The 14,260-nt window shown below is 46.5% G+C and overlaps 5 non-coding genes and 21 pseudogenes across 5 annotated transcripts; all 26 read right to left on the bottom strand.

Annotated features, from left to right (window-relative positions):
* Positions 1 to 726: 726 nt before the first annotated feature.
* Positions 727 to 845, bottom strand: LOC148246923 (5S ribosomal RNA). The gene has a single exon (XR_015815665.1). It is a non-coding gene; the product is annotated as a 5S ribosomal RNA (ribosomal RNA).
* Positions 846 to 1,051: 206 nt separating this feature from the next.
* Positions 1,052 to 1,170, bottom strand: LOC148246922 (5S ribosomal RNA). Its single transcript, XR_015814256.1, has one exon. It is a non-coding gene; the product is annotated as a 5S ribosomal RNA (ribosomal RNA).
* A 566-nt stretch (positions 1,171 to 1,736) lies between these two features.
* LOC148246921 (5S ribosomal RNA) lies at positions 1,737 to 1,855 on the bottom strand (annotated as a pseudogene).
* Positions 1,856 to 2,064: 209 nt separating this feature from the next.
* On the bottom strand, positions 2,065 to 2,183 carry LOC148246920 (5S ribosomal RNA; annotated as a pseudogene).
* A 209-nt stretch (positions 2,184 to 2,392) lies between these two features.
* On the bottom strand, positions 2,393 to 2,511 carry LOC148246919 (5S ribosomal RNA; annotated as a pseudogene).
* Positions 2,512 to 3,391: 880 nt separating this feature from the next.
* Positions 3,392 to 3,510, bottom strand: LOC148246918 (5S ribosomal RNA; annotated as a pseudogene).
* Positions 3,511 to 4,386: 876 nt separating this feature from the next.
* LOC148246917 (5S ribosomal RNA) lies at positions 4,387 to 4,505 on the bottom strand (annotated as a pseudogene).
* Positions 4,506 to 4,709: 204 nt separating this feature from the next.
* On the bottom strand, positions 4,710 to 4,827 carry LOC148246916 (5S ribosomal RNA; annotated as a pseudogene).
* A 561-nt stretch (positions 4,828 to 5,388) lies between these two features.
* On the bottom strand, positions 5,389 to 5,507 carry LOC148246915 (5S ribosomal RNA; annotated as a pseudogene).
* Positions 5,508 to 5,712: 205 nt separating this feature from the next.
* On the bottom strand, positions 5,713 to 5,831 carry LOC148246914 (5S ribosomal RNA). Its single transcript, XR_015815121.1, has one exon. It is a non-coding gene; the product is annotated as a 5S ribosomal RNA (ribosomal RNA).
* Positions 5,832 to 6,749: 918 nt separating this feature from the next.
* Positions 6,750 to 6,868, bottom strand: LOC148246913 (5S ribosomal RNA; annotated as a pseudogene).
* Positions 6,869 to 7,072: 204 nt separating this feature from the next.
* On the bottom strand, positions 7,073 to 7,190 carry LOC148246912 (5S ribosomal RNA; annotated as a pseudogene).
* Positions 7,191 to 7,612: 422 nt separating this feature from the next.
* LOC148246911 (5S ribosomal RNA) lies at positions 7,613 to 7,731 on the bottom strand. The gene has a single exon (XR_015815199.1). It is a non-coding gene; the product is annotated as a 5S ribosomal RNA (ribosomal RNA).
* Positions 7,732 to 7,939: 208 nt separating this feature from the next.
* On the bottom strand, positions 7,940 to 8,058 carry LOC148246910 (5S ribosomal RNA; annotated as a pseudogene).
* A 205-nt stretch (positions 8,059 to 8,263) lies between these two features.
* Positions 8,264 to 8,381, bottom strand: LOC148246909 (5S ribosomal RNA; annotated as a pseudogene).
* Positions 8,382 to 8,588: 207 nt separating this feature from the next.
* Positions 8,589 to 8,707, bottom strand: LOC148246908 (5S ribosomal RNA; annotated as a pseudogene).
* A 916-nt stretch (positions 8,708 to 9,623) lies between these two features.
* LOC148246907 (5S ribosomal RNA) lies at positions 9,624 to 9,742 on the bottom strand (annotated as a pseudogene).
* A 206-nt stretch (positions 9,743 to 9,948) lies between these two features.
* On the bottom strand, positions 9,949 to 10,067 carry LOC148246906 (5S ribosomal RNA; annotated as a pseudogene).
* Positions 10,068 to 10,272: 205 nt separating this feature from the next.
* LOC148246905 (5S ribosomal RNA) lies at positions 10,273 to 10,390 on the bottom strand (annotated as a pseudogene).
* Positions 10,391 to 10,950: 560 nt separating this feature from the next.
* LOC148246904 (5S ribosomal RNA) lies at positions 10,951 to 11,069 on the bottom strand. Its single transcript, XR_015815275.1, has one exon. It is a non-coding gene; the product is annotated as a 5S ribosomal RNA (ribosomal RNA).
* A 562-nt stretch (positions 11,070 to 11,631) lies between these two features.
* On the bottom strand, positions 11,632 to 11,750 carry LOC148246903 (5S ribosomal RNA; annotated as a pseudogene).
* Positions 11,751 to 11,959: 209 nt separating this feature from the next.
* Positions 11,960 to 12,078, bottom strand: LOC148246902 (5S ribosomal RNA; annotated as a pseudogene).
* A 203-nt stretch (positions 12,079 to 12,281) lies between these two features.
* On the bottom strand, positions 12,282 to 12,399 carry LOC148246901 (5S ribosomal RNA; annotated as a pseudogene).
* Positions 12,400 to 12,960: 561 nt separating this feature from the next.
* On the bottom strand, positions 12,961 to 13,079 carry LOC148246900 (5S ribosomal RNA; annotated as a pseudogene).
* Positions 13,080 to 13,284: 205 nt separating this feature from the next.
* LOC148246899 (5S ribosomal RNA) lies at positions 13,285 to 13,403 on the bottom strand (annotated as a pseudogene).
* Positions 13,404 to 13,962: 559 nt separating this feature from the next.
* LOC148246898 (5S ribosomal RNA) lies at positions 13,963 to 14,081 on the bottom strand (annotated as a pseudogene).
* Between the last annotated feature and the right edge of the window lie 179 nt (positions 14,082 to 14,260).

Here is a 14,260-nt window from a genome sequence, read left to right as displayed (position 1 = left end):
ATCTGAAAAAAAGAAAATGGGTGCATCACGAGGACTTCACAAGAAAATGGGTGAAATATAAGGACTTCGCAGGAGGTAACCCATGCTAGTACTACTCTCGCCCAAGCACCCTTACCTACGGAGTTCTGATTGGATCCAGTGCATTAGTGCGGGTATGATGCCACTTGTTTAATTTTGCGCTTCAAATACATACACTCTTTCTCTTTTTTTCCTCCTCCCGTCATTTGTTTCCTTGTGCGTGCGCACTGCACCTCCCGTACTTCTTCTAATATCAAGTAAAATGCCACGGCGCCGTGACTCAAATTTGCGAATAAACCTGCGGACCATAAATCAAGTCGCCCGTAACATCGAAAGAATCATCTGCAAAAAGATGGGTGCAACACGAGGATCTCCCAAGAAAATGGGTGAAATATAAGGACTTCGCAGGAGGTCACCCATCCGAGTACTTTTCTCGCCCAAGCACCCTTAACTACAGAGTTCTGATAGAATCCGTTGTATTAGTGCTGGTATGATCCCTCATGTTTCATTCCGCACTGCAAATACATACATTCTTTCTCATTCCATCCCATCTCCCGTCATTTGTTTTTTTGTGCGTGCACTCTGCATCTCTCTTTCTCGTTCTAATATCAAGTAATATGCCCCAGCACCGTGACTCACCTTTGCAAATGAACCAGCGGTTTATAATTCCATTCGCGCGTTACGTCGAACAACCCATCCGACAAAAAATAGGTGCAACACGAGGGCTTCCCAGGTGGTCACCCATCCGAGTACTACCCTCGCCCAAGCACACTTAACTGCGGAGTTCTGATGGGATCCGGAGCTTTAGTGCTGGTATGATCGCACCTGTTTAATTTTCTGCTGTAAATACATACACTCCTTCTCCTTTCTTCCCCCTCCCGTCATTTGTTTCCTTGTGCGTTCACACTTCGCCTCTCATTCTCGTTCTAATAGCGATTAAAATGCCCCTGCTTCTTGACTCACATTTGCGTATAAACCAGCGGACCCTAGTTCCAGACGCGCGTAACGTCGAACGACCCGTCTGAAAAATAAATTAGTGCGACACGAGGACTTCCCGTGAGGTCACCCATCCGAGTACTAATCTCGCCCAAGCACACTTAACTGCGGAGTTCTGATGGGATCCGGTGCATTAGTGCTGGTATGATCGCACCGGTTTAATTTCGCGCTGCAAATACATAAACTCCTTCTCCTTTCTTCCCCCTCCCGTCATTTGTTTCCTTGTGCGTGCGCACTGCACCTCTCGTTCTCGTTCAAATATCAAGTAAAATGCCACGGCGCCGTGACTCACATTTGCGAATAAATTTGGGGACCATAATTAAAGTCGCGCGTAACGTCGAACGACACATCTGAAAAAAAGAAAATGGGTGCATCACGAGGACTTCACAAGAAAATGGGTGAAATATAAGGACTTCGCAGGAGGATACCCATGCTAGTACTACTCTCGCCCAAGCACCCTTAACTTGCGGAGTTCTAATAGAATCCGTCGCATTGGTGCTGGTATGATTGCTCATGTTTCATTCTGCGCCGCAAATACATACACTTTTTCTCCCTCCATCCCCTCTCCCGTCATTTGTTTCCTTGTGCGTGCACTATGCATATCTCCTTCTCGTTCTAATATCGATTAAAATGCCCCTGCTTCTTGACTCACATTTGCGTATGAAGCAGGGGACCCTAGTTCCAGTCGCGCGTAACGTCGAACGACCCGTCTAAAAAAAAAATTAGTGCGACACGAGGACTTCCCAGGAGGTCACCCATCCGAGTACTACTCTCGCCCAAGCACACTTAACTGCAGAGTTCTGATGGGATCCAGTGCATTAGTGCTGGTATGATCACACCTAATCAATTTTGCGCTGCAAATAGATAATTTCCTTCCCTTTTCTTCCCCCTCCCATCATTTGTTTCCTTGTGCGTGCGCACTGCACCTCTCGTTCGGGTTCAAATATCAAGTAAAATGCCACGGCGCCGTGACTCACATTTGCGAATAAATCTGTGGACCATAATTAAAGTTGCGCGTAACGTCGAACGACACATCTGAAAAAAAGAAAATGGGTGCAACACAAGAACTTCCCACGAGGTAACCCATCATTGCACTACTTTCACCAAAGCACACTTAACTGCGGAGTTCTGATAGGATCCGGTGCATTTATGCTGGTATGATCGCACCTGTTTAATTTTGCGCTGCAAATACATAAACTCCTTCTCCTTTCTTCCCCCTCCCGTCATTTGTTTCCTTGTGCGTGCGCACTGCACCTCTCGTTCTCGTTCAAATATCAGGTAAAATGCAACGGCGCCGTGACTCACATTTGCGAATAAATCTGCGGACCATAATTAAATTCGCGCGTAACGTCGAATGGCACATCTGAAAAAAAGAAAATGGGTGCAACACGAGAACCTCCCAGGAGGTAACCCATCTTTATACTACTTTCGCCAAAGCACACTTAACTGCGGAGTTCTGATGGGATCCGGTGCATTTGTTCTGGTGTGACCGCACTTGTTTAATTTCGTGCTGAAAATACATACACTCCTTCTCCTTTCTTCCCCCTCCCGTCATTTGTTTCCTTGTGCGTTCACACTGCACCTCTCCTTCTCGTTCTAATATCGATTAAAATGCTCCTGATTCTTGACTCACATTTGCGTATAAACCAGCGGACCATAGTTCCAGTCGCGCATAACGTCGAACGACCCATCTAAAAAAAATTGTTGCGATACGAGGACTTCCCAAGAGGTCACCCATCCGAGTACTACTCTCGCCAAAGCATACTTGACTGTAGAGTTCTGATAGGATCCAATGCATTAGTGCTGGTATGATGCCACTTGTTTAATTTTGCGCTTCAAATACATACACTCATTCTCTTTTCTTCCTCATCCGTCATTTGTTTCCTTGTGCGTGCGCACTGCACCTCCCGTACTCGTTCTAACATCAAGTAAAATGCCACGGCGCCGTGACTCACATTTGCAAATAAACCTGTGGAACATAAATCAAGTCGCGCGTAACGTCGAAAGAATCATCTGCAAAAAGAAGGGTGCAACACGAGGACCTCCCAAGAAAATGGTGAAATATAAGGACTTCGCAGGAGGTAACCCATGCTAGTACTACTCTCGCCCAAGCACCCTTACCTACGGAGTTCTGATAGAATCCGTTGCATTAGTGATGGTATGATTGCACCTGTTTCATTTCGTGCTGAAAATACATACACTCCTTCTCCTTCCCTCCCCCTCCCATCAATTGTTTCCTTGTGCGTTCACACTGCTCCTCTCCTTCTCGTTCTAATATCGATTAAAATGCCCCTTCTTCTTGACTCACATTTGCGTATAAACCAGCGGACCCTAGTTTCAGTCGTGCGTAACGTCGAACGACCTGTCTGAAAAAAAATTGGTGCGACACGAGGACTTCCCAGGAGGTCACTCATCCGAGTACTACTCTCACCCAAGCACAATTAACTGTGGAGTTCTGATGGGATCCGGTGCATTAGTGCTGGTATGATCGCACCCGTTTAATTCCGCTCTGCAAATACATAAACTCCATGCCCTTTCTTCCCCCTCCCGTCATTTGTTTCCTTGTGCGTGCGCACTGCACCTCCCGTGCTCGTTCTAATATCAAGTAAAATGCTACGGTGTCATGACTAACATTTGCGAATAAACCTGAGGACCATAATTCAAGTCGTGCGTATCGTCGAAAGAATCATCTGCAAAAAAATGGGTGCAACACGAGAACTTCCTAAGAAAATGGGTGAAATATAAGGACTTCGTAGGAGGTCACCCATCCTAGTGCTACTTTCGCCCAAACACCCTTAACTTGCAAAGTTCTGATAGAATCCGGTGCATTGGTGCTGGTATGATTGTTCATGTTTCATTCTGCGCTGCAAATACATACACTTTTTCGCCCTCCATCCCCCCTCCCGTCATTTGTTTCCTTGTGCGTGCACTCTGCATCTCTCATTCTCTTTCTAATATCGATTAAATGCCCCTGCTTCTTGACTCACATTTGCGTATAAACCAATGGACCATAGTTTCAGTCGCGCGTAACGTCGAACGACCCGTCTGAAAAAAAAAATTAGTGCGACACGAGGACTTCCCAGGAGGTCAACCATCCGAGTACTACTCTCGCCCAAGCACACTTAATGGGATCCGGTGCATTAGTGCTGGTATGATCGCACCTGTTTAATTTCGCGCTGTAAATACATAAACTCCTTCTCCTTTCTTTCCCCTCCCGTCATTCGTTTCCTTGTGCATGCGCACTGCACCTCTCGTTCTCATTCAAATATCAAGTAAAATGCCACGGCGCCGTGACTCACATTTGCCAATAAATCTGCGGACCATAATTAAAGTCGCGCGTAACGTCGAACGGCACATCTGAAAAAAAGAAAATGGGTGCGACACGAGAACTTCCCAGGAGGTAACCCATCATTGTACTACTTTCGCCAAAGCACACTTAACTGCGGAGTTCTGATGGGATCCGGTGCATTTGTGCTGGTGTGACCGCGCCTGTTTAATTTCGTGCTGAAAATACATTCACTCCTTCTTCCCTCCCCCCCTCCCATCATTTGTTTCCTTGTGCGTTCACACTGCACCTCTCCTTCTCGTTCAAACATCGATGAAAATGCCCCTGATTCTTGACTCACATTTGCGTATAAACCAGCGGACCATAGTTCCAGTCGCGCGTAACGTCGAACGACCCATCTGAAAAAAAATTGTTGCGATACGAGAACTTCCCAAGAGGTCACCCATCCGAGTACTACTCTCGCCCAAGCACACTTAACTGCATAGTTCTGATGGGATCAAGTGCATTAGTGCTGGTATGATGCCACTTGTTTAATTTTGCGCTTCAAATACACACACTCCTTCTCCTTTCTTCCTCCTCCCGTCATTTGTTTCTTTGTGCGTGCGCACTGCATCTCCCGTAGTCGTTCTAATATCAAGTAAAATGCCACGGCGCCGTGACTCAACTTTGCAAATGAACTAGCAGTTTATAATTCTATTCGCGCGTAACGTCAAAAGAATCATCTCCAAAAAGATGGGTGCAACACGAGGACCTCCCAAGAAAATGGGTAAAATATAAGGACTTCGCAGGAGGTCACCCATCCGAGTACTTTTCTCGCCCAAGCACCCTTAACTGTGGAGTTCTGATAGAATCCGTTGCATTAGTGCTGGTATGATCCTTCATGTTTCATTCTGCACTGCAAATACATACACTCTTTCTTCTTCCATCCCCCGTCTCGTCATTTGTTTCCTTGTGCGTGCGCACTGCACCTCTCGTTCTCGTTCAAATATCAAGTAAAATGCCACGGCGCCGTGACTCACCTTTGCAAATGAACCAGCGGGTTATAAATTTATTCGCGCGTAACGTCGAACAACCCATCCGAAAAAAAATAGGTGCAACACGAGGGCTTCCCAAGTAGTCACCCATCCGAGTACTACTCTCGCCCAAGTACACTTAACTGCGGAATTCTGATGGGATCCGGGGCTTTAGTGCTGGTATGATCGCACCTGTTTAAATTCGCGCTGCAAATACATACATTCCTTCTCCTTTCTTCCCCCTCCCGTCATTTGTTTCCTTGTGCGTTCACACTTCACCTCTCATTCTCGTTCTAATATCGATTAAAATGCCCCTGCTTCTTGACTCACATTTGCGTATAAACCAGCGGACCCTAGTTCCAGACGCGCGTAACGTCGAACGACCCGTCTCAAAAAAAATTGGTGCGACACGAGAACTTACCAGGAGGTCACCCATCCGAGTACTAATCTCGCCCAAGCACACTTCACTGCGGAGTTCTGATGGGATCCGGTGCATTAGTGCTGGTATGATCGCACCTGTTTAATTTCGCGCTGCAAATACATAAACTTATTCCCCTTTCTTCCCCCTCCCGTCATTTGTTTCCTTGTGCGTGCGCACTGCACCTCCTGTTCTCGTTCTAATATCAAGTAAAATGCTACAGCTTCGTGACTCACATTTGTGAATAAACTTGAGGACCATAATTCAAGTCGCGCGTAACGTCTAAAGAATCATCTGCAAAAAAATGGGTGCAACACGAGGACTACACAAGAAAATGGGTGAAATATAAGGACTTCGCAGGAGGTAACCCATGCTAGTACTACTCTCGCCCAAGCACCCTTACCTACGGAGTTCTGATAGAATCCGTTGCATTAGTGCTGGTATGATCGCACCTGTTTCATTTCGTGCTAAAAATACATACACTCCTTCTCCTTCCCTCCCCCTCCCATCAATTGTTTCCTTGTGCGTGCGCACTGCACCTCCCGTGCTCGTTCTAATGTAAAGTAAAATGCTACGGTGCCGTGACTCACATTTGCGAATAAACCTGTGGACCATAATTCAAGTCGCGCGTATCGTCGAAAGAATCATCTGCAAAAAAATAGGTACAACAAGAGGACTTCCTAAAAAAATGGGTGAAAAATAAGGACTTCGCAGGAAGTCACCCATCCTAGTGCTACTCTCGCCCAAGCACCCTTAACTTGCGGAGTTCTGATAGAATCCGTTGCATTGGTGCTGGTATGATCGCACCTGTTTCATTTCGCGCTGCAAATACATAAACTCCTTCTCCTTTCTTCCCCCTCCCATGATTTTTTTCCTTGTGCGTGCGCACTGCACCTCTCGTTCTTGTTCAAATATCAAGTAAAATCCCACGGCGCCGTGACTCACATTTGCGAATAAATCTGCGGACCATAATTAAAGTCGCGCATAACGTCGAACGGCACATCTGAAAAAAAGAAAATGGGTGCAACACAAGAACTTCCCAGGAGGTAACCCATCATTGTACTACTTTCGCCAAAGCACACTTAACTGCGGAGTTCTGATGGGATCCGGTGCATTTGTGCTGGTGTGACCGCACCTGTTTAATTTCGTGCTGAAAATACATACACTCCTTCTTCCCTCCCCCCCTCCCATCATTTGTTTCCTTGTGCGTTCACACTGCACCTCTCCTTCTCGTTCTAATATCGATTAAAATTCTCCAGATTCTTGACTCACATTTGCGTATAAACCAGCGGACCATAGTTCCAGTAGCGCGTAACGTTGAACGACCCATCTGAAAAAAAATTGTTGCGATACGAGGACTTCCCAAGAGGTCACCCATCCGAGTACTACTCTCACCCAAGCACACTTAACTGGAGAGTTCTGATTGGATCCAGTGCATTAGTGCTGGTATGATGCCACTTGTTTAATTTTGCGCTTCAAATACATAAACTCCTCTTTTCTTCCTCCTCCTGTCATTTCTTTCCTTGTGCGTGCGCACTGTACCTCCCGTGCTCGTTCTAATATCAAGTAAAATGCCACGGCGACGTGACTCCCATTTGCGAATAAACCTGAGGACCATAATTCAAGTCGCGCGTAACGTCGAAAGAATCATCTGCAAAAAAATGGGTGCAACACGAGGACTTCACAAGAAAATGGGTGAAATATAAGGACTTCGCAGGAGGTAACCCATGCTAGTACTACTCTCGCCCAAGCACCCTTACCTACGGTGTTCTGATAGAATCCGTTGCATTAGTGCTGGTATGATCGCACCTGTTCCATTTCGTGCTGAAAATACATACACTCCAGTCGTGCGTAACGTCGAACGACCCGTCTGAAAAAAAATTGGTGCGACACGAGGACTTCCCAAGAAGTCACCCATCCGAGTACTACTCTCGCCCAAGCACACTTAACTACAGAGTTCTGATGGGATCCGGTGCATTAGTGCTGGTATGATCGCACCGGTTTAATTTCGCGCTGCAAATACATAAACTCCTTCTCCTTTCTTCCCCCTCCCGTCATTTGTTTCCTTGTGCGTGCGCACTGCACCTCTCGTTCTCGTTTAAATATCAAGTAAAATGCCACGGCGCCGTGACTCACATTTGCGAATAAATTTGCGGACCATAATTAAAGTCGCGCGTAACGTCGAACGGCACATCTGAAAAAAAAAAATGGGTGCAACACGAGGACTTCCCAAGTGGTCACCCATCCGAGAACTACTCTAGCCCAAGCACACTTAACTGCAGAGTTCTGATGGGATCCGGAGCTTTAGTGCTGGTATGATCACACCTGTTTAATTTCGCGCTGCAACTACATACACTCCTTCTTCTTTCTTCCCCCTCCCGTCATTTGTTTCCATGTGCGTTCACACTTTACCTCTCATTCTCGTTCTAATTTCGATTAAAATGCCCCTGCTTCTCGACTCACATTTGCGTATAAACCAGCGGACCCTAGTTCCAGACACGCGTAACGTCGAACGACCCGTCTGAAAAAAAATTGGTGCGACACGAGGACTTCCCAGGAGGTCAACCATCCGAGTACTAATCTCGCCAAACACACTTAACTGCGGAGCTCTGATGGGATCCGGGGCTTTAGTGCTGGTATGATCGCACCTGTTTAGTTTCGCGCTACAAATACATACACTCCTTCTCCTTTCTTCCCCCTCCCGTCATTTGTTTCCTTGTGCATTCACACTTCACCTCTTATTCTCGTTCTAATATCGATTAAAATGCCCCTGCTTCTTGACTCACATTTGCGTATAAACCAGTGGACCCTAGTTCCAGTCGCGCGTAACGTCGAATGACCCGTCTGAGAAAAAAAATTAGTGCGACACGAGGACTTCCCAGGAGGTCAACAATCCGAGTACTACTCTCGCCAAACCACACTTAACTACGGAGTTCTGATGGGATCCGGTGCATTAGTGCTGGTATGATCGCACCTGTTTAATTTTGCGCTGCAAATACATAAACTCATTCCCCTTTCTTCCCCCTCCCGTCATTTGTTTCCTTGTGCGGGCGCACTACACCTCCCGTTCTCGTTCTAATATCAAGTAAAATGCAACAGTGCCGTGACTCACATTTGCGAATAAACCTGAGGACCATAATTCAAGTCGCGCGTAACATCGAAAGAATCATCTGCAAAAAAATGGGTGCAACACGAGGACTTCACAAGAAAATGGGTGAAATATAAGGACTTCGCAGGAGGTAACCCATGCTAGTACTACTCTCGCCCAAGCACCCTTACCTACGGAGTTCTGATAGAATTCGTTGCATTAGTGTTGGTATGATCGCACCTGTTTCATTTCGCGGTGCAAATACATAAACTCCTTCTCCTTTCTTCCCCCTCCCATAATTTGTTTCCTTGTGCGTGCGCACTGCACCTCCCGTTCTCGTTCTAATATCAAGTAAAATGGTACAGCGCCGTGACTCACATTTGCGAATAAACCTGAGGACCATAATTCAAGTCGCGTGTAACGTCGAAAGAATCATCTTCAAAACATTGGGTGCAACACGAGGACCACCCAAGAAAATGGGTGAAATATAAGGACTTCGCAGGAGGTCACCCATCCGAGTACTTTTTCTCGCCCAAGCACCCTTAAATGCGGAGTTCTGATAGAATCCGTTGCATTGGTGCTGGTATGATTGCTCATGTTTCATTCTTGGTTGCAAATACATACACTTTTTCTCCCTCCATCCCCCCTCCCGTCATTTGTTTCCTTGTGCGTGCACTCTGCATCTCTCTTTCTCGTTCTAATATCAATTAAAATGCCCCTGCTTCTTGACTCACATTTGCGTATAAACCAATGGACCCTAGTTCCAGTCGCGCGTAACGTCGAACGACCCGTCTGAAAAAAATATTAGTGCTACACGAGGACTTCCCAGGAGGTCACCCATCCGAGTACTACTCTCGCCCAAGCACACTTAACTGCGGAGTTCTGATGGGATCCGGTGCATTAGTGCTGATATGATCGCACCCGTTTAATTTTGCGCTGCAAATACATAAACTCTTTCTCCTTCCATCCCCCCTCCCGTCATTTGTTTCCTTGTGCGTGCACTCTGCATCTCTCTTTCTCGTTCTAATATCAAGTAATATGCCCCGGCACCGTGACTCACCTTTGCAAATGAACCAGCGGTTTATAATTCCATTCGCGCGTAACGTCGAACAACCCATCCGAAAAAAAATAGGAGCAACACGAGAGCTTCCCAGGTGGTCACCCATCCGAGAACTACTCTCGCCAAAGCACACTTAACTGCGGAGTTCTGATGGGATCCGAAGCTTTAGTGCTGGTATAATCGCACCTGTTTAATTTCGCGCTGCAAATACATACACTCCTTCTCTTTTCTTCCCCCTCCCGTCATTTGTTTCCTTGTGCGTTCACACTTCACCTCTCATTCTCGTTCTAATATCGATTGAAATGCCCCTGCTTCTTGACTCACATTTGCGTATAAACTAGCGGACCCTAGTTCCAGACGCGCGTAACGTCGAACAACCCGTCTGAAAAAAAATTGGTGCGACACGAGGACTTCCCAGGAGGTCAACCATCCGAGTACTAATCTCGCCAAGCACACTTAACTGCGGAGTTCTGATGGGATCCGGGGCTTTAGTGCTGGTATGATCCCACCTGTTTAATTTCGCGCTGCAAATACATACACTCCTTCATCTTTCTTCCCCCTCCCGTCATTTGTTTTCTTGTGCGTTCACACTTCACCTCTCATTCTCGTTCTAATATCGATTAAATGCCCCTGCTTCTTGACTCACATTTGCGTATAAACCAGCGGACCCTAGTTCCAGACGCGCGTAACGTCGAACGACCCGTCTGAAAAAAAAAATTGGTGCGACACGAGGACTTCACAAGAAAATTGGTGAAATATAAGGACTTCGCAGGAGATAACCCATGCTAGTACAACTCTCGCTCAAGTACCCTTACCTACGGAGTTCTGATAGAATCCGTTGCATTAGTGTTGGTATGATCGCACCTGTTTCATTTCGTGCTGAAAATACATACACTCCTTCTCCTTCCCTCCCCCTCCCATCAATTGATTCCTTGTGCGTTCACACTGCACCTCCCCTTCTCGTTCTAATATCGATTAAAATGCCCCTGTTTTTTTACTCACATTTGAGTATAAACCAGCAGACCCTAGTTCCAGTCAAGCGTAACATCAAACGACCCGTCTGAAAAAAAAATGGTGCGACACGAGGACTTCTCAGGAGGTCACCCATCCGGGTACTACTCTCGCCCAAGCACACTTAACTGCGGAGTTCTGATGGGATCCGGTGCATTAGTGCTGGCATGATCACACCCATTTAATTTCGCGCTGCAAATACATAAACTCCTTCTCCTCTCTTGCCCCTCCCGTCATTTGTTTCCTTGTGCGTGCGCACTGCACCTCCCGTGCTCGTTCTATTATCAAGTAAAATGCTACGGTGCCGTAACTCACATTTGCGAATAAAACTGAGGACCATAATTCAAGTCGCGCGTATCGTCGAAAGAATCATCTGCAAAAAAATGGGTGCAACACGAGGACTTCCTAAGAAAATGGGTGAAATATAAGGACTTCGCAGGAGGTCACCCATCCTAGTGCTACTCTCGCCCAAGCACCCTTAACTTGCAGAGTTCTGATAGAATCCATTGCATTGATGCTGGTATGATTGCTCATGTTTCATTCTGCGCTGCAAATACATACACTTTTTCTCCCTCCACCCCCCCTCCCGTCATTTGTTTCCTTGTGCGTGCACTCTGCATCTCTTTTTCTCGTTCTAATATCGACTAAAATGCCCCTGCTTCTTGACTCACATTTGCGTATAAACCAGTGGACCCTAGTCCCAGTCGCGCGTAACGTCGAACGACCCGTCTGAAAAAAAAATTAGTGCGACACGAGGACTTCCCACAAGGTCTCTAATCCGAGTACTACTCTCGCCCAAGCACACTTAACTGCGGAGTTCTGATGGGATCCGGTGCATTAGTGCTGGTATGATCGCACCTGTTTAATTTCGCGCTGCAAATACGTAAACTCCTTATCCTTTCTTCCCCTTCCCGTCATTTGTTTCCTTGTGCGTGCGCACTACACCTCTCGTTCTCATTCAAATATCAAGTAAAATGCTACGACGCCGTGACTCACATTTGCGAATAAATCTGCGGACCATAATTAAAGTCGCGCGTAACGTCGAACGACAAATTTGAAAAAAAGAAAATGGGTGCAACACGAGAACTTCCCATGAGGTAACCCATCATTGCACTACTTTCGCCAAAGCACACTTAACTGCGGAGTTCTGATGGGATGCGGTGCATTTGTGCTAGTGTGACCACACCTGTTTAATTTCGTGCTGAAAATACATACACTCCTTCTTCCCTCCCCCCTCCCATCATTTGTTTCCTTGTGCGTTCACACTGCACCTCTCCTTCTCGTTCTAATATCGATTAAAATGCCCCTGATTCTTGACTCACTTTTGCGTATAAACCAGCGGACCATAATTCCAGTCGCGTGTAATGTCGAACGACCCATCTGCAAAAAAATTGTTGCGATACGAGAACTTCCCAAGAGGTCACCCATCCGAGTACTACTCTTGCCCAAACACACTTAACTGCAGAGTTCTGATGGGATCCAGTGCATTAGTGCTGGTATGTTGCCACTTATTTAATTTTGCGCTTCAAATACATACAGTCCTTCTCTTTTATTCCACCTCCCGTCATTTGTTTCCTTGTGCGTGCACACTGCACCTCCCGTACTCGTTCTAATATCAAGTAAAATGTCGCGGCGCCGTGACTCACATTTGCGAATAAACCTGTGGACCATAAATCAAGTCGCGTGTAACGTCGAAAGAATTATCTGCAAAAAGATGGGTGCAACACGAGGACCTCCCAAGAAAATGGGTGAAATATAAGGACTTCGCAGGAGGTCACCCATCCGAGTACTTTTCACGCCCAAGCACCCTTAACTGCGGAGTTCTGATAGAATCCGTTGCATTAGTGCTGGTATGATCCCTCATGTTTCATTCAGCACTGGAAATACATACACTCTTTCTTCTTCCATCCCCCCTCCTGTCATTTGTTTCCTTGTGCGTGCACTCTGCATCTCTCTTTCTCATTCTAATATCAAGTAATATGCCCCGGCACCGTGACTCACCTTTGCAAATGAACCAGCGGTTTATAATTCCATTCGCGCTTAACGTCGAACAACCCATCCAAAAAAAAATAGGTGCAACACGAGGGCTTCGCAAGTGGTCACCCATCCGAGTACTACTCTCGCCCAAGCACACTTAACTGCGGAGTTCTGATGGGATCTGGAGCTTTAGTGCTGGTATGATCCCACCTGTTTAATTTCGCGCTGCAAATACATACACTCCTTCTCCTTTCTTCCCCTGCCCGTCATTTGTTTCCATGTGCGTTCACACTTCACCTCTCATTCTCGTTCTAATATCGATTAAAATGCCCCTGCTTCTTGACTCACATTTGCGAATAAACTAGCGGACCCTAGTTCCAGACGCGCGTAACGTCGAACGACCCGTTTGAAAAATAATTGGTGCGACACGAGGACTTCCCAGGAGGTCACCCATCCGAGTACTAATCTCGCTCGAGCACACATAACTGCGGAGTTCTGATGGGATCCGGTGCATTAGTGCTAGTATGATCGCACCTGTTTAATTTCGCGCTGTAAATACATAAACTCATTCCCCTTTCTTCCCCCACCCGTTATTTATTTCCTTGTGCGTGCGCACTGCACCTCCCGTTCTCGTTCTAATATCAAGTGAAATGCTACAGCGCCGTGACTCACATTTGCGAATAAACCTGAGGACAATAATTCAAGTCGCGCGTAACGTCGAAAGAATTATCTACAAAAAAATGGGTGCAACACGAGGACTTCAGAAGAAAATGGGTTAAATACAAAGACTTCGCAGGAGGTAACCCATGCTAGTATTACTCTCGCCCAAGCACCCTTACCTACGGAGTTCTGATAGAATTCGTTGCATTAGTGCTGGTATGATCGCACCTGTTTCATTTCGTGCTGAAAATACATGCACTCCTTCTCCTTCCCTCCCCCTCCCATCAATTGTTTCCTTGTGCGTGCACTCTGCATCTCTCATTCTCGTTTTAATATCGATTAAAATGCCCCTGCTTCTTGACTCACATTTGCGTATAAACCAGCGGACCCTAGTTCTAGTCGCGCGTAACGTCGAACGACCCGTCTGGAAAAAAATTAGTGCGACACGAGGACTTCTCAGGATGTCACCCATCCGAGTACTGCTCTCGCCCAAGCACACTTAACTGCGGAGTTCTGATGGGATCCGGTGCATTAGTGCTGGTATGATCGAACCTGTTTAATTTCGCGCTGCAAATACATAAACTCCTTCTCTTTTATTCCCCCTCCCGTCATTTGTTTCCTTGTGCGTGCGCACTGCACCTCTCGTTCTCGCTCAAATATAAAGTAAAATGCCACGGCGCCGTGACTCACATTTGCGAATAAATCTGCGGACCATAATTAAGGTCGCGCGTAA

Source organism: Carica papaya, chromosome 8, assembly GCF_054855325.1.
Source record: "Carica papaya isolate Zhongbai chromosome 8, ASM5485532v1, whole genome shotgun sequence".
Taxonomy (NCBI): domain Eukaryota; kingdom Viridiplantae; phylum Streptophyta; class Magnoliopsida; order Brassicales; family Caricaceae; genus Carica; species Carica papaya.
This window is presented reverse-complemented; position numbering and strand designations above follow the sequence as displayed.